At 44.2% G+C, this 22,300-nt stretch overlaps 1 long non-coding RNA gene across 1 annotated transcript; it reads left to right on the top strand.

The window, feature by feature from the left end:
* Nucleotides 1–46: 46 nt before the first annotated feature.
* LOC138739891 (uncharacterized) lies at nt 47–19,263 on the top strand. The gene is made up of 2 exons (XR_011342525.1): nt 47–234; nt 19,141–19,263. It is a non-coding gene; the product is annotated as an uncharacterized lncRNA (long non-coding RNA).
* Nucleotides 19,264–22,300: the final 3,037 nt, after the last annotated feature.

The following is a 22,300-nucleotide window of genomic DNA, read 5'->3' as shown; positions in this document are numbered from 1 at the left end:
AGCGAGGGGGAGTGTGACAGCCACTGGGATACCGCGCAGAGGGCGAGCTCCGCTTCGGCCGTGCCTAGCGCAAGGGGCTGTCGCTCCACAGCTCGTTTAAAAAGGGGCTCTTTAAAAAGAAAAGCTGCAGGTGGGAACATTTGTGACCGAGACGCAGAAAATGCACTCAGCGTCTGTGCAAAAAATGGATTAAGGTTGCATTCGGGTCGAACCCCCTGAAATAGATCGCAGTGAGTGAGTATAAATCTCAAAAAAAGTGCAGCCCATCAAGAAGGCAAAGGGGATGCTGCTCTTCATTTGCCGGAGGGATTGAATTCAAGAGGTTCTGCTGCCAATGGAAAGGGTTCCCTTCCCTGAGAAAAGATTCACAGTCTTTGGGAGGTGGTGCAGGAAAGAGTGCCCAGATTGATACTGAAAATGAAGAGGTTATTTTATGGGGAGAGATTGAATAGCCTGGATTTATAGGGACATAGGCAGAATCAGGATTTACAGTCGTGAAATTCAGTGTTTTGTGGCAGCATTATTGTGTCAACATTCCGATGAGGAATCATCTTGCAACAATAATATATTAAAAAAAAGTTCATGAAAAGTCAGGCAGTGTCTTTGGTTCATTGATTATCCAGGAATCTGATGGCAGTGGGGATGAAGCTTTCCCCTGTGCCGCTGAGTGCTCGTCCTTAGGCTCCTGTCCCTCCTTCCCGAATAAAGAGGGCCATAGTCTGGGTGTTTGGGGGTCTTTGAGGATAGAGGCGGCTTTTGTAAGACACCACCTTCATGGATGCCCTCGATGGAGTGAAGTCTGGTACCTGTGATGTCGCAGGCTGAGTTAACAACCCTCTGGAGATTTTTCTTGTCCTGAGATTTGGTGCCTACATACCAGACGATGCCACAAGCCGGAATGCTCTTCACAGTACACCTGTAGAGGTTATCGAGAGTCTTTGGTGATATACCGGATCTCCTCAAAGACCTCACAAAGTGAGGTGAGACTTCTTCATGATTGCATCAACCTGGAGTCACCAGGGCAGATCTTCAAAGATGTTGATACCCAGAAATTTGAAGTTCTTGACCCTCTCCACTACTGAGCTCTCGATGAGGACTGGGTTGTGTTTCCCCTGACTCCCTCCTGAAGTCTACAATCATCTCCTTGGTTTTGTTAATGTTGAGTGCAAGGTTGTTCATTTGACACCACTCAAAGAGCTGATCAATCTCCCTCCTGTATGCTTCCTCATTGCCATTTGTGATTCTACTGACTACTGTGGTATCATCACCAAACATGGAGATAGCAATGGAATTGTGCCTGGCCACACAATCATGGGTGTATAATGAGTAGGGCAGTAGGCTCCTTGGAACATGCCTGTGTTGATGATCGGTGAGCAGGAGATGTTCTTTCCAATCCATCCTGACTGTGCTCTTCCGATGAGCAAGTTAAGGATCCAGATGCAGAGTGGGGTACAGAGGCCCAGTGTTTATAACTTTTTGACCAGCACTGAGGGAATAATGGTATTGAAGGCTGAGTTGTAATCAACAAAGAGCCACCTTATATTTGAGTTGCTGATTTCGAGGTGTTCTAGAGCCAGGTGGAGAGCCAACGATATTGCATCTGCTGTGAACCGATTGTGACAATCAGCAAATTACAGTGGGTCCAGATCTTTGCATAGGTACGTGGTAAATCTGGCCATGACCAGCCTCCCAAACCATTTCATCACAGTAGAAGTTAGTGCTCCTGGGCAATAGTCATTGAGGCAGCTCACTTGGCCACTGGGATGATTGATGCCCTTTTGAAGCAGATGGGAACCTCTGACTGCAACAATGAGAGATTGAAAATGCCCATAAAAACTCCAGCTCTTTGGTTGGCACAGATTTTCAATACCCTGCCAGGTATGCCGTCAGGGCTTAAAGCCTTGAGAGGGTTCACCCTCTTGAATGATGTTCCAACATCATCCTCAGAGACAGATATTACATGATCCTCAGCCAATGCAGGGATTCAATTAGGCACTGTATGATTCTTCTCAAAGCGGGCATAGAAGGTGATCAGCTCATTGGGTAATGAAGCATCACAACCATCTATGGTGTTCGCCATCGCTTTGAGGGCTGTAGTGTCCTGCACTCCCTGCAATAGTTGGCATGTATCTGTCTCTGTCTCTAGCTTCTTCTGGAATTGCCTCTTTGTCTTAGAGATGGCCTTCCGTAGGTTGTATCTGGTTTTCTTGTAAAGATCCCAATCCCCAGCCTTAAACACCCCTGTTCTCACCCTCAGCAGGTTCTGAATTCTCTGAATCATCCAGCGCTTCTGTTTTGGGAACTACTGCTTTGAGGGCGTGGACACGCACTCGTCCACTCATCAGGTCTTGAAGCTGGTGACACCTGTTGCATATTCATTCAAGTCTATGGATGAGTTCTTGAAAATGTCCCAGTCCACCAATTCAAGGCAATCCAGCAGACGCTCCTCCGCCTCCCTCAACCAGACTTTCACTACTGGTGCTGTGGTCCTCAGTCTCTGCTTGTATGCCAGAAATACAAGCAGAGACTTTTAGCGGTGCTATGGCAGCACGACAACTCCCAGGAGTCATCAGATCAGCCATGTAACGTCAGTGCCTGATGATGTCAGCACGTGTTGAGCGTGTGATTCGGGCTTTTAAAAGGTTGTGCGGGTGATGAACAGTAAATCCATTTGATTCACTCCAGAAACGCCTTGTGTGGTTATTTCACCATATCCACTGCGGTTCCAGTGGCCACAATTGGTGACCCCGACGAGTCCAAAAAGGTAATTTCGGACACACATGGACTCTGCAGCTGTTGCTGTGAAGCTGCCACCTTTCTGGACGGCTGAACCTGAACTGTGGTTCCAACAACTGAAGCACAATTTTACCTTCGCAAAGTTGAATTGGAAACCACTCGTTATTACCATCTCGTCAGTGCCCTGGACCAAGACGTCGCTAAGTGGATCCACCACATACTAGGAAGTATGATGCTTTAAAAGCACTTTTATTACGTGTATATGTTATGTCCCATAGGGAAAGGGCAGATAAATTACTACATCTCCATGGGTTAGGAGACCACGCCCCTTGAGAACTAATGGATGAAATGCTGTTCCTGGCAGCTGGCAAAAGGCCCAATATGTTATTCGAGCAGCTCTTTTTGGAGCGAATCCCAGATGATATTAGGCTCTTGTTATCAGTACGTATGAGACCAGTTGTCCCAGTGAAAATTTCATAAGTTAATGTATTTCCACCCACCGGTTTTGACACACGCCATCCTACCCCAGACCTGCAACTACGAGCAGTTAACAATTACAACATTCTGACCTTCAGCACCAGAAAGATGAATGTCAAGTTCGAGAATCATCTCTACACTGGCCGTTCATTATAGCAGCAGTATCCCGACCTTTGCTCGGTGCAGATTTTGTTCAGATTCATTCATTCCTCGTCGTCTTAAAAGGCCGTCGGCGAATAGATGGAACTACTTTTCAAAGTATTCCACTGTCAGATGCCTATACCCCTGCTCTGCACCTTCAAACATTAGGTAAATGAGTGGATGTAATTGAGGTAAAATGTAATTGAGGTAAATGAAGACGTTGGTCATACCACGTCCTAAAGCATCCATCACTGGTTGAAATGATTGAGCAGCATTCTTTAATCCGAATGGCATCGTAAAAATTCAAACAACCCAAATGGGATAATTATTGTTGTTTTTGGAATGTCATCTGGCTCCACTGGTTCTTGGTGATAGCCACACACCAAGCTGTTGGAAGATTTCCCTAAGATTACTACTATACAATTTTCTGCCTCCACTGCAAAGCTCGGAGTTACTCATTGCATTTGTACTAAGGGCCCTCCTACACATGCTAAAGAATGTTGCTTGCCTCCAGAGAAACTCCATTTAGCTAAGAGTTTGCCATGATGGAGGAACTAGGCATAATTCATGGTTCTGACAGACCCTGGGCATCTCCATTACATATGGTCCCGAAACACACTGAGGTTGGTGACCTTGTGGAGATTACAGGCAGCTTAATGACGCCACCATCCCGGATCGTTATTCAATACCTCATATTCAGGATTTCTCAGCTAATTTGCATGGAGTGAATATCTTCTCCAGAATAGACTTGGTGTGTGGCTATCACCAAGAACCAGTGGAGCCAGATGACATTCCAAAAACAACAATAATTATCCCATTTGGGTTGTTTGAATTTTTACGATGCCATTCGGATTAAAGAATGCTGCTCAATCATTTCAACCAGTGATGGATGCTTTAGGACGTGGTATGACCAACGTCTTCATTTACCTCAATTACATTTTAGTGGCCAGTGGGACTAAGAAAGAACATCTGGAACATCGTAGTACACCGGAAGGTGTAATCCAAATTTGAAACCGTTACCAAGTACTCAAGACCTGCTATGGTTAAAAGCCTGCAGAAATTCTTGCGAATGGAAAATTTTTACCATCGGTTTCTTCCAGGAGCATCTCATATCATGAAGCTGGTTTACACGGTGACCTGAGGCCGTGCCTATGGTAGATGCTACTACAGACACTTGAGCTTGGGCGTTCCTCAGTACCTGGGTGTCTTGTTTTAGTTTTCAGCACATGTTACTTCGGATAGAGGACCACAATTTACTTCCTCACTGTGGATGGCCTTGTCTCGCTTGCTCGGTACAACAAATGCTTATCATCCCCAGGCCAATCAAATGGTGGAAAGATTTCATTGACATCTCAAGTCAGCCTTGATAGCTCAGTTAGGTGGCCCAAACTGGGCTGATGAGCTGCCCTTGGTATTACTGGGCATTAGAACAACTCCAAAGGAGGTCCTCCAAGCTTCATCTTCAGAGCTCATGTACAGCACACTGTTGGTGGTTGCAGGGGAGTTTGTCCCCTAACATTCCAACTCCAGTGATGATCCGAAGGAACTGTTGAGCAGGCTAAGGGAGACTGTAGGAAAATTGACCCCTATACCACCATCGTCACATGGAGAACATTCTTCTTTTGTGGTTGAATTCCTCAAAAACTGCGAATATGTCTTCGTCCAAAGGAGAACACTTGATCAACCTTTACAGACACCCTAAGAAAAACCTTATAGGATACTCAAACAAACTAGGTCGACCTGTATTTTGGACATTGGAGGGAAGCCACAGTCTTTCTCTATTGACAGGCTTAAACCAGCTCATGTGAACATCTTCTCCACTGCAGCAGCCAACAGTCCATCGCAGAGGTCGACAACCTAAATGACAGAGAAGTCTTTCTGCCGGTTCTGGAGTGGGAGGGGGAGGCAGTGCAGCAGTGCTATGGCAGCACTACAACTCTCAGGAGGCATCAAACCGGCCATGTGATGTCAGTGCAGGTTGACATCAGTGCATGTCGAATGCATGATTCGAGCTTTTAAAAGATTGTGCAGGTGAAGTAGGGTAAATTTGTTTAATTAACTCTAGAAAGCTCTTGTGTGCTTATTTTGTCATGTCCACTGCAATTCCAGTGGCCAAAGACTGGTGATCAGACTTGCTGAAGTACAATCATGGTATGGTTTGGTAGGGAAACTTCATGATGGTCTAGCAGTGGTCGAGAGACGTGTTGGTGGTAGTTTGTCAGAGACTTCTTCAGGTTGGCCTGATAGAAGTCCCCTATAATGATCAGGAAGGCATCAGGATGTGCTGACTCAAAGTCCCTCCAGTGCCAGCCTGACATTAGCCTGCAGCGGAATGTACACTGCGACCAGGATGATGGTAGCTAGAATGGATGGCATCTGATCATCAGATGTACCAAAGGGGGGAGAAGGACTGGGACAAAACCATCCCGACTGTGCACCACGATGAACTGATGATGACACAAACACCACCTCCCTAGGTTTTTCCTAATGGCGGTGTTCGGTCTGTGTGAAGGGGGCGGGGGTGTAGCCTTTGGGCTGCAGCGCCATGTCTGGTATGTCCACATTTAGCCATGTTTCTATAAAGCACATCATGCAGCACACCCTGATGTCTCTCTGATGTTGAAGTCTGGCTTGGAGTTCATCAAGTTTGTTTTCCAAAGATTGTACATCAGCCGGGAGGATGGTAGGGAGGAGAAGCCTCAGGGACTGGTGTTTCACCTTAACCTGTAGCCCCACTCTGCATCCACGTGATCGGGTCTTCTTTGCATGACCCTTTAAATCTCCTGTGGTGCTTTAATGTACTGAGCGTCTGCAACTCCCGTGAAGTTTAAATGACCCGATCACTGGATGAAGTGATGATGAAAGAACAGAAGCAGGAAGGTTGTTTAGACTGGCAGGTGATCTAAGGGATAGAACTAGACTCAAGATTCAGGGAAGTAGATTTAAGACAGAAATAAGGAGAAATTGCAAGAGAGCAGTGAATCTGGCATTCTCTGCCCAAAGAAGTGATAGAAGCAGTCTCCTTGGATCTATTTAACACAGAGCTAAATATTTTTTGAAGAATAAGCGAATTAAAAGTTATGGAGAACATGCAGTTAAATGGAATTGAGTCCATGGCCAAGTGGCTGTGATATCATTGAATGATAAGGCAGGCATGTCAGGCCAGATGGCCATACCCTGTTCCTATTTTTTATGTTCTTGTGTAAATTCTGCCTGATGTTTTGAGTGCAAAAAGTATTTTCTATTTTTTTTATTGCAAATAAACAGAAGCTGGATCCTCACTCAGAATAGTTAACACCTCAATGGTTTGGAAACTGGATCCCTTCCCTACCTCAGCTCCACCCTGCGCTTAATGACAAGTCCTGGGTGGAATCCCCCAGAGTCTGGGTGGGGTCGATGATTGACTGGTTGTTGAGGAGGTTGTTTAATATATCTCACATCTCTACCTTCCATCTGGTCCATTGAAGCCAGAGTTCAGTGTTTTTTTTTCTGGATGTTCCTTCTGTATCTTGATTGGACACAGGCAGGGTTTCCTGTCAAACATCGACGACATTACACTTCCAAAAGAACATATTGAAAAGATCTGTGAAATTTCCCCCCCCCCCCCACCCCCATGCTCTTAGATTGGCAGGATGGAACTCCCAAGTTGGGACTGGGATTAGTCCTACTGTGGGCACATTCATTTGAATGGACAAAAACCACTGTAGATGCTGGAAACATGTGCAAACAAAAAGAAGCTGGAAGGTCTCATCAGATCAGGCAACATTCACGGTGAGAAATCAACAGACAACATTTAGCTTGGGACACTTTATCGAGACTGAAGTGGGAAGGGGAGATTGCAAACATAACTAGGAGAAGGAAGTGCTGGGGACAGGCCAAGGTAATCAGATTCTGGGCACAGGAAGGTGAGAGGAGTGCAGTGGTGGGGGGGGGGAGGTGGTCAGATAGGGAAAAAGGTTACTGAGAGTGAGGCAATAGAGAAAAGAAGCATATTAGAATGGCCTCGGAAAATGGGAGTAAATAAAGGGTAAAAAGGAAAGAGGGTTACTCAAAATAGGAAAATTCAGTCCTCATGCCATTGAGTTTTAGGCTATCCAGGGGGAATATGATCTGCTGTTCTTATCAGCAACAGGATCAGAGCTTGCTGAATGGAGATGAGTATCCCAGGACAGACAAACTTGAGAGGTATTCTCTGTCGTCCTTCATTGACGGATTCATAGGGCCTTGTGAGGGAGAGAGAGGTGGACCCTCCATCTTCTCGGAAGGAATGTGGATCTCGAATTGGCAAAACAAATGTCAAGATGATTGTCACGTGCCTACTGCAGTTTCCAGTATCAATCTGGAGGAAGTGTCCACCCTAATGTGCTCTTAAAGTGCAAGGAGAGGACATTTAGTCCACTGGATCTGTACTAGCTCTCAACATTGTAACCACATCCTTGCTTCCCTGTATTCCTGTTTATTCTCTCTCAAATAACGGCTAACTTTCCAGCACTAGTTACTAATTGGCCTACCAGCACACTTTTGGGATCTGGTCTCCCAAATGACTCATGAGCACAAAAATCCTTTTTAATTTTGACCCATCTGATGACGTGCCCAGTGAATTATTAAACAAGTAATTGAATTTAAAAGTAAAATGTTAGGGTTTGTCATATATACATAAAAATAGAAATTGATGGAAAAAGCTCAGCAGGTCAGATTGTAATTTAAGGAGAGCATATAGAATTAATGATCTATAAACATTATTTTCCGGACCAGTAGCAGAATGTCACGCTGAGCACTAGTGCACTTCAGGGCTGTGTGCTCACCCCACTCCTGTTCATGCTACGACCCATGACTGCATCACCAGATACAACTTCTACGGTGTCATCATGTTTGCAGATGACACAACAGGAGTTGGCCTCATCAGCAACAACGACGAGTTGCCCTACAGAGAAGAGATGGAAAATCTCGTGAAATGGTGCAAGAGTAACAACCTGAGTCTTAACATAGACAAGAGGAAGGAAATGATTCAAGAGGCATACTGTGATCATTTTTCCTAAAGGATCCCTAATTACAAGATTGCTAATTTTCCTGTCTCATTGCGCAGGTCCAAATCCAAGGTGGCATGTTTCCTTGTAGGTTCAGTATTATGCTTTTTAAGAAACCCAGCATATTCTATGAAATTTTCCTCAAGGTTGTGAACCTATCAGAACTTTTCCTTATTGACTTGATTATTTTATTGTCATCAATAGAGGATGAGCAAATGTAGATTCTTGGGAGTCACTATCTCAGAAGATCTTTCCTGGAACCAACACACCAATGGCATCATGAAGAAAGCCTCTACTTCCTCAGGAGTTTGCGGAGGAGTTAGTGGAGTTGTTCAAGTGAACCGGTACGGACTTGAAGGGCCGACATGGCCTGTTTCCGTGCTGTAAATGGTTATATGGTTATGGTTCACCACAGATGCAGGTGACCTGCTGAGCAGGTCCATTATGATTGTTTTTAACGTCTGGTATCCAGCATCTACAGCTCTTGCTTTTCATGTTGCACCTTTGGTTTTAAAAATGCTTTTCAACCAGTGAGGTACTCTTGACGTGCAGCCACTGTTCCAATGTTTTCAGAGAGCGAACACACATTGACAGCAATATAACAATAATCAGATTACCTGTGGTACAGAAGGCTACTTGCACACCCACACATCACACCTCTGCTCATACTCTGACTGTTGTGGAGCCCGTCTACAAGAGCAAGCTGGTGGTGCATGGTGACCAAGCTTCAGATGGCAGAACCCAAGGCCCAACCCCTTTGCCGCACTGAAAGTCTCTGACAGTTCACTGCAGATATGTTTTCAGATAGCCACTGGCATTTTAAAACAGCCATCTAAATGAAATTAAAATATTTAGTTAAAAATACAGTAAGTTACTGTTGATTAATTAAAAACCTAAACACAAAGTGAAATAAACAAAAAACAAAGTTCACCCTCTATTTATCTATTTAAAGAAAATTAGCAATCCAACCTAAGTGAAAGGAGTCCCCACTCTAACCATGGCTAATATTTAACTGAGGGGCGAGATACAAACTTCATCCTATTAGCTCATGAGATTTAAGAACAGACACGACTTGGAGATGCATCTTACAAGAGAGGGGGAGGTCAGGGTTGCGGAACACCGGCACTAGAGACACATGAGGATGGACAATGTCTATGGATAAGCCTCCTCATAAGAACTCAGACCTGACAACCAACAAGTTTGGTCAGGATACCAGGGAAAATATCCACTTCTTCTTTGATTAAGGTTGAGACAGATTGGAATTGTGGCAGTGAAAGTTGATAAGCACAATTTCTGGAATGAAGGACTAGAAGACACAATCAGATCACGATAGATCTGAGAGTCTGGAACTGCCTTCTTTGGAGAAGAGGGACTCTGATAGAAGTATATCTAATGATAGAGTACATAACAGGAGTCTGTTGCCTTTGGTGGAGCAGTAAGTAAAAACATTTTAATGAAGTGTGAGGTTTGAATCTGGAATGCACTCCCTGCAGAAGTGATGGAGGCAGATACATTTTGTAATACTGCTGAAGAATGGCTGGGGAATTGGAATTAGAGCTCTTCTGATGGCCTCTTCTGTAACCTTTCAGCAATTCTAATTCCATGGGGTCCTTTACCTCCACCTGAGGGTTGGGATGACCTTTGCTTAAGATCTCATCCAAGGAACAGCATTGTGAGCAACATATAAAATTTCAGAAATGAAAAGAGGAAATGATGGACAGACAGCATTTGAAGAAAGAGACACCGGGTTAATGTTTCAGGTTGAGGACCTTTTGTTAGAACCATGATTTTGGACACTGTTATACCAACAGAGGAACTTAAACCCAGGAGATCCAGGGTCATCTGCCAGTCTGATACTTGCTGAGTCGAGTAGTTAGTTTGCCTATTGATTGAGAGTCTCTTAAAAAGGCCTCACAAATGGAAGTTAGCTCATTTTTTAAAAATAGTTCCACTTCAAAAGAATGCAACTCAAACAATCCACTGGATTATTACATGAATTATGTAAAATAGACCTATCCATTTCCTTCCCAAAATTGTTACCATTCACATTTTTGAAAATAACTTGCAGCAAATTTTGTGCGACGCAAGAGTATTGGTGGATTTCATGTATATTTCCAATAATCTTGAACTTATTGAGATTATGTGGTAACTGACTGAATACATCTGTTTCCACACATATCTAGCATTTTGTTGGAGGTTTTGTTTTCATCAGGGCACAGAACATCCACAGGGAAAAAAAATCTCTTTCCTGTTCACTGTCCCCAGTTTTCCCGGGCAAACCATAATCTAGCTACTGTTTCTTCCAAAGTGTCCTCTCCAGCTCCAGAGAACTACTTCCAGTTTCTATCTCAATGAACCTCTTGTACCGACCAATATATTTATTACAATTGACCCTAAAAAAAAAGGCTTTGTGCTTGCAAAACAAAGTGTGACTCTTTTCACAAAGAAAACTTACAGTTGATAACAACCTTTTCATCCCACCAGTTAGATACAAACATGGGTCTCGTGGCAATAGGACTGTGCCGATTTGGAACAAAAGAAAACTACCAGAAGTACTAAATGGGTTGTGGTGGAACACAGTACTGCGGACATGTCCTCACTGGGCTGGGCAGGCTGGCCTGCCTTCTGTACCTGTAGCCCCTCCCCATAAGATCCCCTAATAAAGGCTGATAGCCCTAATCTCCTCAATAATACCTGCCTTGGGTGTGAGCCAGCAGCATGTAGAGGCATGTCTGGGTCTTCTGATCAATAAAGCCTTTGACTGCTTGCTTCGTGTCTGTGTGTGGTCATTGATCGCGCCATACAGGTCTGCAAGGGAAAAGGACTTGTTGACTTTTCACATCGTGACTCATCATCGCTTCACTTTCTATTCTCATCTGGTGTCAAAAACAAGACCTTTTATTACACATGGTAAGGGATCAGCATCAATCCATCCAAACTATCAACAAGCATACAATTTTTTTCTGTTGTAATGAGATCAAAAAACTGTACACAGCCTATTACATGTAAACACACAAAAAACTGTAAACAGATAACAAATGTAAATAAACTGACTGGGTAATACAGAGAATTTAAAAATTAATAAAGTGCACAAGAAAGAGCCTTTAAATGAGTCCCTCACTGAGTTTGTTGTCGAGGAGTCCGATATTGGAGGGGTAGCAGCTGTTCCTGAACCTGGTGGCGTGAGCTTTTTGGCACCTACACCAGTTTCCTGATGGCAGCAGCGAGAACAGAGCGGGTGCTGGATGGTGTGGATCCTTGATGATCGCTTCTGCTCTCCGACGGCAACGTTCCCTGATAGTGGGGAGGGTTTTGCCTATAACGTCCAGGGCTATGACTACCATCTTTTGCAGAGATTTACGCTCAACATTTAGTGTCCCCAAATCAGACGGTGATGCACCCAGTCAGCATATTTTCCACCACACATCTAGAAATTTGCCAGGGTTTCGAATGTCATACCAAACCTTTGCAAACTCCTGAGGAAGTAGAAGCGCTGACGTGCTTTCTTCACGATGCCATTAATGTGTTGGGTCTAGGAAAGATCCTCCGAGAACTTAAATTTGCTCGCCCTCTCCACCTCTGATCCCCCAATGATCACTGTATTGTATTCATCTGGCTTTCCTTTCCTGAAGTCAATAATCAGCTCCTTAGTTTTGGTGATGTTGAATGCATAGTTATTGGTGAACCATTCATCCAAGTTTTCAATCTCCCTCCTGTATGCTCACTCATCCCTTTCCTTTATACAACCCACTACTGTGGTATCATCAACAAATTTGTAGATGGTGCTATTGTCATACTGAACCACACAGTTGTAAGTGTAAACTGAGTAAAGCAGGGGGCTAAGAACACAGCCCTATGGTGCTCCAGTACTAATGGAAATTGTGGAGGAGATGTTCTTACCAATCCTCACTGTATGTGAGAAAATCCATGATCCAGTTACATAGTGGGGTGTTAAGTCCCGGGTCTTGGGGTTTGATGATTGTGTTAAATGCCGATCTGTAGTCGATAAAAAGCATCCTGATGAATGCATCTTTACTGTCCAGGTGTTCCAGGCCTTTGTGTAGAGCCAGTTAGATGGCATCTGATGTAGACTTGTTGCTACGAATGGCGAACTGGAACGTGTCCATTTCACTGCTCAGAGAGGAGCTGATATGCTTCAACACCAGCCTTTCAAAAGACTTCATCAGTATTGGTCAATAGTCATTAAGGCAGGTTACTGCACTCTTCTTGGGCACTGGTATGATTAACGGCTGTTTGAAATAGGTGGGTACTATGCCCTGCTGGATTGAGGTATTGAAGATAGCCATGAATACATTGATCATCATTTCTCGTAATTACATATCCTGTTGACCTAATATGTCCTCAAGTGACAAAACCTGCATCCAGGAATCAATCTGTCACAGCAGTCCCTCTGTCACAAATATATCCTTCTGTGGGTAAAGAGACCAGTTGTAAACACTGTCCTTGCTGCCATCTCACCAGTGCTCTTTATAACTGGGGAAAGATGTTTTCCAGTGGCATTAAAATCTTGTGACAAAAGCTAATCTACTATTTGTTTTTTCTGATACTTGATGTACCTCCATATTATTTTTCAGTTACTGTATACAAGGACACAGCTCTCTCCAACACCAACACTCTTTGGTAACTCACCGATGAGAAACACGTTGCTTGTCTGAAGAAAAACACAGAAACTGCTGAAAACATGAACTGCTCGGAGAACACAAAATCCATTGGTAGATATTATCAGTCAACATTTTGAGTCAGAACCCTTTTTTGAGAACAAATTATAACACGGGGAAAAGAAAAAAAACTTGGGGAGAGAAACATAGAAATATAGAAGATAGGAGCAGGAGTAGGTCATTCGACCCTTTGAGCCTGCTCCGCCATTCAACGAGATCATGGCTGATCTTAAAGTTCAGTATCTCGTCCCCGCCTTCTCTCCGTAACCTTTAATACCCTTATACTGAAGAAATAGATCTAATTCCCTCTTAAATAGATTTAATGAACCTGCCTCTACTGCCCTCTGTGGCAATGAATTCCACAGATTCACCACCCTCTGGGTAAAGAAAGTCCTCCTCATCTCGGTCCTAAATGGTTTGCCTATTATCTTCAAACCATGGCCCCGGGTTCTGGATTTTCCCATCATTGGAAACATCCCATCTGCATCCATTCTGTTCAGTCCTGCCAGAATTTTATATGTCTCTATGAGATCCCCTCTCAATCTTCCAAACTCAAGCGAGTACAATCCCAATTTGCGCAATCTTTCCTCATAAGTCATTCCTGCCATTCCAGGTATCAGCCTGGTGAATCGCCTTTGCACTCCCTCCATTGCAAGAACATCCTTCCTTAGATAAGGTGACCAAAACTGCACACAATACTCCAGGTATGGTCTCACCAAGGCCCTGTACAGCTGAGGTAAGGTATCCTTGTTTCTATACTCAAACCCTCTTGATATGAAGGCCAACATACCATTTGCCTTTTTAACCGCCTGCTGTACCTGCATGCTCGCCTTCAGAGACTGGTGTACAAGTAGCCCCAGGTTTCTCTGCACTTCCCCATCTCTTAACCTATTGCCATTCAAATAGTAATCTGCCCTCTGGTTTGTATTACCAAAGTGGATAACCTCACATTTATCCATATTGTAGTGCATTTGCCATGTATCTGGCCAGTCCCTTAATTTATCCAAATCACACTGGAGCTTCCTGACCCCCTCTTCCATGCACGAGGAGGGCCTGAGGTGATAAGGTGGAAGAGATAGAGGCAAGTAGAAAGAGTGAGAGACTGCTGTGGGACTGTAGGGAAAAGTCAGTACAGAAATAGATATAAAGATGGAAGCAGTGGAACTAGACAGAGGTGGCTGTTACGTAAAATTCAAAGAAATAACGTTAATGCCATTGGCTGTCAAGGAGGAATATGATGTGTTATTCCTCAAGTTTACATTTGACCTCAGGCTGACAATGGATGAACCTGAGAACAGATATGTCTGTGTAGCAATGCTGAGGAGGACTGAAATGTGTTAGCTGCTTAGACCAACAGACCCAGTGCAGGTGTTGGTCAAAACAGTCACCCGATCTGCATTTGGTCTCTCCATTACAGGAGGCCATACAATACACTGAATGCAGTAGATTAGGTTGGACTATCTGGTGCTCATCTGAAAGGTCTGTTTGTAGCCCAGGATGAAGGTGAGGGTGGAGATATAGGGTCAAGGTTGGCACGTTCAGCGATTACAGTGGGAAATGCCTAAGCTAACGATGGTTGGGTGGAGTGGGATGACTGGACTAGAGAGTCTTGGAGATCCCTGTGAAAGCCAGTAAGAGTGGGGAGGGGGAGATATGGTTGGTGGTGAGATCGCACTCAAGCTGGCAGAAGTGTCAGAATGCAGAGGCTGGTGGAGTGGAAAGTGGGGACCAAAATATCTCTGTCCTTGTTCTACTACCTCTGTGGGGGGAGGGTGGGAGTACGAAAAATAGAGGAGATATAGATGCAGGCATCATCAATGCCAGTACAGAACCACCCATGTTTACTAAAGAAAGAGGTAATTTCAGATGATATTTTGTTCTTTTTGTTTTCTCCTAAAGTGAATGACATCGCATATTTTCATAATATTTCATATCCCATACGCTTGACCATTCATTTAATGTATCTATATCCCCTTAAACTTTGCATTCTTATATCACCTACACTTGCATCATCAGATAATGAACTTGGTCAAAAGAAATTGATGTAGGCCATCTGGCCTATTGAGCCTGCTCCACTATTTAATGAGATCATTGCTGATCTGGCTGTGGATTCAGTTCCATCTCCCTGCTTAACCCTATCCCCATAAATTAATTCCCCTACTAGGCAAAAAATCTACCTATGTCTTAAATATATTTCATGAGGTGTCTTCTTGGACAGAGAATTCCACAGATTCACTACTCTCTGGGGCAAACAGATCCCCCTAACCTCTTCTAAATCTACTCCCCTGAATCTTGAGGCTATGCTCCCTTGTCACATCTACCTGTCAAACAACTTTCTTCCTTTTACCTTATTCATTCCTTTCATAATTTTATTTGTTCACATAAAAATCCTCTTTCATTTCTCTGAATTCTCGTGAGTGCAGTGAACTGGAATTCACATGGGTTGATTAGATGACTGGCCCCTCCTCTTGGCCCCGCCCCCATTGGTCCCACTATAAACTCAGTTCACTACATTCACCCCTTCCTTCAGAAGAGAACCTCTGGGTGAAAACAGACCATGTTCAGCAACATGAGCTTTTTACCATTATTTACAAGTTGATTCTGTCTAGGGGCCTGGTTATTCTGGTCAAGAACTGGTGGACTTTTCTCTTCCCAAATTTCCTGTGCCTCCTGTGAGTCTTGAATACTGGGACTCAAAGGGGGATTCAGAGGTTCAGGATCTGATGACTGTGTGGTTGGAACCATGTCGTCCGGAACCTTGCGCGGGATATTTGGAGGTTCCAGGCCTGTTGTGGGCATCAGGTCTCTCAATCGAGACAGTGTCCTCTCTGCCATCCAGGTATGCCACATAGGCATACATGGGGTTTGCGTGCCGTAGGTGCACTCTCTCAACCAGACAGTCCATTTTGCTTCTACTCATGTGCTTTTTCAGCAGGTCTGGTCCTGGTGCCATTAGCCAAGCTGGAAGAGTGATCCCCGATGTAGATTTCCTCAAGAATGCAAACATTAGTTCGTGAGGAGTCTCAATGGTCACGGTGCAGAGAAGCGATTTTATGGAGTGGAACGTGGTGGGCAGAACCTCTTGCCAGCATGAGTGTGGAAGGCCTTTAGATTGGAGAGCCAATTTCATGGCCTTCCATACCATCATGTTCTCTTTTTAAACTTGTCCATTCCCCCGGGGGTTGTAGCTAGTCGCACTGCTTGAGGTGATGCCTCTTGCGTGCAGGTACTGGTGTAGCTCTTAACTCATAAACAATGAGCCCCAGTCTCTATTAATATAGCTGGGATACCTGAACATGATGAAAATGGAGTGCAGAGCTCTGATGACTGTGATGGTGGAGGTGTCTGGGCAGGGTAAAGTGAACGGAAAATGCAAGTACTCATGAATAACGTTAAGAAAGTACATGTTTCCATTGGTGGAGGGTAGGGGCCCTTGAAATCGAAGGGTGGGGAAGCTTTTATCAGATGTGCTTTGTTTGGGTGATAAAAGTGCAATTTGCACTCAGCACAGACCTGGTATGACCGGGTCATCTCCCTGATGTCTTCAATAGAGAAGGCCCTTGCCGAAGTGGGCCATGCAGGTGATGTCCAGGTGACAGAACTCGTCGTGAAGTGACCACAATTGGCTGGGGTGTGCAGCATCACTGCTTCCTCGGGATAGGCCATCTGGACTTGGCCTATACACTATCTCATAGTTATAGGTGGAGAGTTTGATCCTCCATGTTGCGATCATGTCGTTCTTTATTTTACCCCTATTTGTAGTATTGAACATGAACGCTACAGATCGCTGGTCACTGAGCAGAGTGAATTTCCTGCCAGCCAGGTAATGCCTCCAGTGCCTGATGGTCTCCATAATGGCTTGAGCCTCTTTCTCTACTGAAAGGTTTTGGAGCTTATGGCTTTGTAGGATGCAGGAAAAGAAAGCTAGCGGCCTGCCCGCCTGGTTAAGGGTTGCGACCAGAGCTACATCGAAGGTATCGCTCTCCCCTGGAGTGGTGCGTTTTCATCCACCTCGTGCATGGTGGCTTTTGCGATATAGCTCCTGATGTAGTTAAAAGCCGCCTGGACTTCAGCTGATAATGGGAAGGAGGTGGATTTTAAGAGGGAGTGGATCTTGTCAGTTTAATGAGGTACCCACTGGGCATAGTATGAGAAGAAGCCCAGGCACCTCCTTAAAACTTTCATGGTCCTTGGGATCAGGAGGTCTAAGAGGGGGCACATATGCTTGGGTTCGGGCCAATGATGTCGTTCTCCACCGCATAACCCAGGATAGTTAGACATTTAGTCCAGAACACACACTTACTGACATTGTATGTGAGGTTGAGGGATTTGGCTGGGTGGAGAAACTTCTGAAGATTGGCATTATGGTCCTCCAGAATGTGTCCACAAATGATGACATTGTCAAGATAGGGGAAGGTAGCCCTTAACTCGTACTTATCTACCATTTCATCCATCTGCCTCTGGAAGACCAAGACACCACTCGTAATACCAAAAGGGACCCTCAGAGACTGATAAAGCCGTCCATCTGCCTTGAATGCAATGTAGGGACGGTCCTTGGAACGGATTGGTAGCTGGTGATATGCAGCTTTCAGGTCATTGGTTGAATAGACCTGGTACTGAGCAATTTCATTCGCCATATCCAAGATTCGGGAGAGGGGGTTTGCGTTGAGGAGTGTGAAGCAATTAATAGTTTGGCTAAAGTCAATCACTAGCCTGGGCTTTTCTCCCCCTCTCATGACTATCACCTGGGCTCTCCACGGGCTGGTGCTAAGTTCAATGATTTTTTTTCTCTGTGCAGCTGCTGTGTTTCAGCTCTAAAAGATTCTTAGTCCCCTGCACTGTACCGCCTGCTCTTTGCGGCTATTGACTTACAGTCGGGGGTTAGGCTCTGAAACAAGGTGTGGGGTCCATATTCAGCGTGGAGAGACCACGTGCAGTATCTGGCTTTTGGGACCATCTGTTCCACTCTGTGATCGGAGGAAGTGGGCCAGAGTACTCCATGGAAGTCCAGGCCCAGCCACACAGAAGCACACAAATCCTCCAGTACATACAATTGAAACTTAGAAAATTCTCCTCCTTTTACAGTTAAGTACTCTGTACAATATCCCTGAATAGTTGCTGAATATGACTGTGATGCTAGATAAATACAGTCGTTCGTTGGGTAAACCTTTAAGTTGTACCGCCGAGCAGTTGCAGAGTTTAGAAAGCTCTCAGTTGAGGCAGTGTCTATGAAGCAATCCGTCAGATGACCGTTTAGCCTCACCTCCATCATCGAGCCAAATACAAAGAAATTCATATCAGTTATGTACTTATTATTCCTGAGGGGAGTAAGGAAGAAAGATTTTTATAAATCTAAACAAAGGTGGGAAATGGACATAGATGTAGATATAAGTGAACTTGAGCTAGTTCCTCTCATAACACTGTAATTTCCTTTCTTCCACTGAAATATTGACACACCTAATATCGGCTTTTCCTTTTCAAATTTGAAACTGAACTCAATCATGTTATGATCAGTATTTCCTAAGCATTCCATTATCCTTAATTCCCCATTCACTTCAGGTTCATTACACATCACCCAATCCAAAACTGTGGATCCAAAGCTGCTTCAATAATCAATGAACCAAGGACACTGCCTTACTTTTCATGCACTATTTTTTTATATAGTTATGTTGTAAGATCATTATAATATGACCATTTGCACCATGATGCTGGCACAAAACACCGAATTTCATGACTTGCTCATGATAATAAATTCTGATTCTGATCTACTGGAATGGAAGATCTCGTCCTGGGAGCAGATATGATGGAGGCAGAGGAATTGTGAGAAATAAACAGAATCCTGAAAGCGGACAGGGTGTGAAGAGGTGTAGGAAATAATGTGTGGTGGTGGCATTATGGTCAAGGTGCCAGCTAAAGCATGGGATGATTTTTTTTTGTTAAATGGAACCTGGTGGAATGGAAGGAAAAGATAGGGGGACCCCTATACTTCTTGCTGCCTTGGAAAATCCTGAGGAAAATGGCAAAATATTAAAAAACTTATCACACCCCAGGAACTCTCTCTTAACCTTCTTTTCTGTTAGAAAGAAGATACACAAGTGTGAGATCTCACACCACGAGATTCAAGGACAGTTTCTTTCTCGCTGTTATCAGACTCCTGGATAAAGCTTCCATTAATAAAATTATGTTGCCTTTTCTTGTACAAACTGATCTCTTCCTGTTACTGCACTTTGTACGGTGTTTTACTTACTGTGCTATGTCTCGAATGTTTAGCTGTACTGCTCATAAAACAAATTTTCTCACTTGGTACATGAGGCAATAAACAAATGTCCCTGTTTTGGAAGGAAAAAGAGGTGATTTGAGCAATGGTGGAGAAAACATTCATGGCCACATGTGACCCAGTGATGAAATTATCCTCTAATATTGTATTTCACCATGATAACCAAGTATCAACTTCCTGAGGATTGTTTGATAACCCCACATGGAAACCTGGTTGATTCTGTTCGTTAACCTTGCAGTGCTATGCGTTACACAAACACCCTCAGGTTGCAAACTGTTAACAGGGTAGATCAGGGAAAAAATATAGAAAGCTCCTACTCAGTTTGACTTTGTTATTCACTCTCTTTAACTTTCAACATGACTCTGAGCAGATCTGACATTATGGTGATCTTGTGACTTAGTTGGCTGCATATTTTACAGTTTTATATCTGTTGGATAAATATCCAATCTGGCAATTACAGTTACGCACCCTCTATTTATATTTGTTTTATTTTGATCTTTATCTGATAAAAAACAAGTTCCTGTCGAGTTCATTGGTTGTTTGTGTTCTTTTCCCTGAACCTGGCACTCCTGGGTACAATAGCTCAGTCAGGAGGACATTCTGCAAGTCCACACAGCTCCCCTGAGTTGTTCAAATATCTTGCACTGCGTGATCCTTTACTCTTTCTTCCACGATGAAAACAAATGAAAGAATCGATTTAAACAGCCTGTATTCTCCTTTCCACCCAAAAGCAATTTGCCCCATTTGCTTTATCATTTTCCTTCATTCCTTGATTTACAAATGTTGAATTTTCTCATCTTTGCTGTGATGTGCGATCAATTATGCAAAGACTGAAGTAATCGGAACTGAAGGCTTTTATTGGCAAGAGATGGACAGCATCCCTTGTCTTGCTCGCTCACACTGCCCTGGACTTGAACTGGGGCGGGCTTGTGGCATGATAATCATTATGGGGGATAAAGGGGAGGAGTCATGAGCTGGCCAATGAGAGCAGGGACAAACAGAAAAGGTCATGTCATTTACATATACTCATAAATATAATAGTAGTTTCAGCACACATTCACCCCCTCTTTTTAGAAAGAAGTCGCAGGAGGAGGGTTGGGTGTGTGTTGCAGTCAGCTGACCTCATAGGTGCAGTCTGTCTGGCGGTCTCCTTTGGTGTTGTGACCAACACGTCTCTGTCCGGGAGTCCGTGGTGTTCTCTGTCAATTCTAGCTGATCCATCTCAGTTGGCCCTGCTGGGGTACTTGGTTGAGCCAGTGGGATGGGTGTGTGTGTGTGTGTGTCAGCCGTCAGGTTGTGTCAGGGATGGTAGGGGTAGAGAAATGAGGCCCTGGAGAGCTGGGGGGAGTACCTGTTGGCTTGTTGGGGGGGGGGGGGGGAGGGTCCAAATGCTCCTGCATGTGCCAGGTCCTGGATAGATGCTGCATCTCGGTGTCCATATGGGAATGCCACGTAGGCGTACTGTGGGTTTACATGGAGCAGCTGGATCCTCTCAACCAGAGGGTCAGGTTTATAGGTCCTTGCATGCCTGCGGATTAGGACCTGTCCGGGGAACGTCAGCCAGGTGGATAAGGTGGTTCCCGACCCCGATCTCCTGGGGAATGTAAACAGTCTTTCAGAAGAAGTCTCGTTGGTGGCTGTACACAGGAGGGAGCATATAGCGTGGAGGGTCTCTGGGAAGTCCTCTTGCCAGTGGGGGACGGGGAGGCCCTTGGACTTTAAAGCCAGTGGTACTGTTACAAGCTAAGAGGACCCCAAAATCCAGATATTCACCAAGAGAAAATGGTGAATATGTTAAACATGAAAACAGGATCAAACTTTATCTTATTACTATTAACTTACTTAACCCCCTTCTAATTCTAAGCACACGTGTATGTAATGTGTGTGTAAGTTTAGAAAAATTATTTGGTTCACAGTCCAATCTCACTTCTCATACTTCCAATTTCAGTGGTTGCAGGCAATTCTTCTACTTTGCACAGAATTTAACATTTATGAAGTTCACCAGGCTTTGGTGCTTGAAAGGTAAATGGTTACCGCTCAGGAAGGTTCTTGTCTGTTTTCAGAGAGAGATTTGCTGTTCACTGGACACAAACTGATCCCTTCTAATCAGCCACGTCAATGTCTTGCCAAAGAAACTTGCCCCATCAGGGTTTTCCAGATGATAACCTCTTTCTTTCAGGTCACAACAGAGTTTTTTTTTTCATTTCTCTTTTTTCAAGTGAAACATTAGGCAGTCAGTCCTCTTGTATGGAGAACAACCCATCTTCAAAATGGGGTTTTCCACAAGCTTTCCAGCTTGACCTGTTCCAGTCCCGACTGCTGCTGCTGACTGTAACACTGTAAAATTGATCTCTCTCTCTCTCGTTCAGAGAAAAGCCTGTAATTTTCTCTCTGATTGCAAAACAACATGACCCCCTGAGAACAACAAACTGCACTCAGACAGCGTCCAGTTCTGAACCTAATCCTCTGAGTTCTTTCATCTGTTGCTTTTCAAAACAACAATCCATTAGTGAAGTCCCTTTGGCACTCTTCAAAGTTTTTGCAAAGGCTCTCGGAGCCAGCCTGTCTAGCTTGAGCAGAGCTCCAGTATTTTAAATGAGATCTGTTCTGAAGTGACCTACACTGAAAACCTGCCACAATTTATCTCCTTTAAAACATATCTATATACAATATAAAACACAAAATAATCTGTCATAGTACTACCTTCCAGGCTGTGCCGTTCTCACACTCCATCTGGCCACTCCGTTTGGGGTTATAGCTGGTGGTCTGGCTAGAGGCGATGCCTTTGAACAGCACATATTGATGCAGCTCGTCATTCATGAAAGACAAGCCTGTATCACTGTGGACATAGCAGGGGTATCGAGAAATAGTGAATAGATTTTTCAGACCCTTTATGACACTAGCTGCAGTCATGACTGGGGAGGGGATGGCAAAGGGGGACCACAAGTACTCATTGATGATGT

Source organism: Narcine bancroftii, chromosome 7 (assembly GCF_036971445.1).
Source record: "Narcine bancroftii isolate sNarBan1 chromosome 7, sNarBan1.hap1, whole genome shotgun sequence".
Taxonomy (NCBI): domain Eukaryota; kingdom Metazoa; phylum Chordata; class Chondrichthyes; order Torpediniformes; family Narcinidae; genus Narcine; species Narcine bancroftii.
Note: the sequence above shows the minus strand (reverse complement) of the source record. Positions and strands in the feature narration are given on the sequence as shown.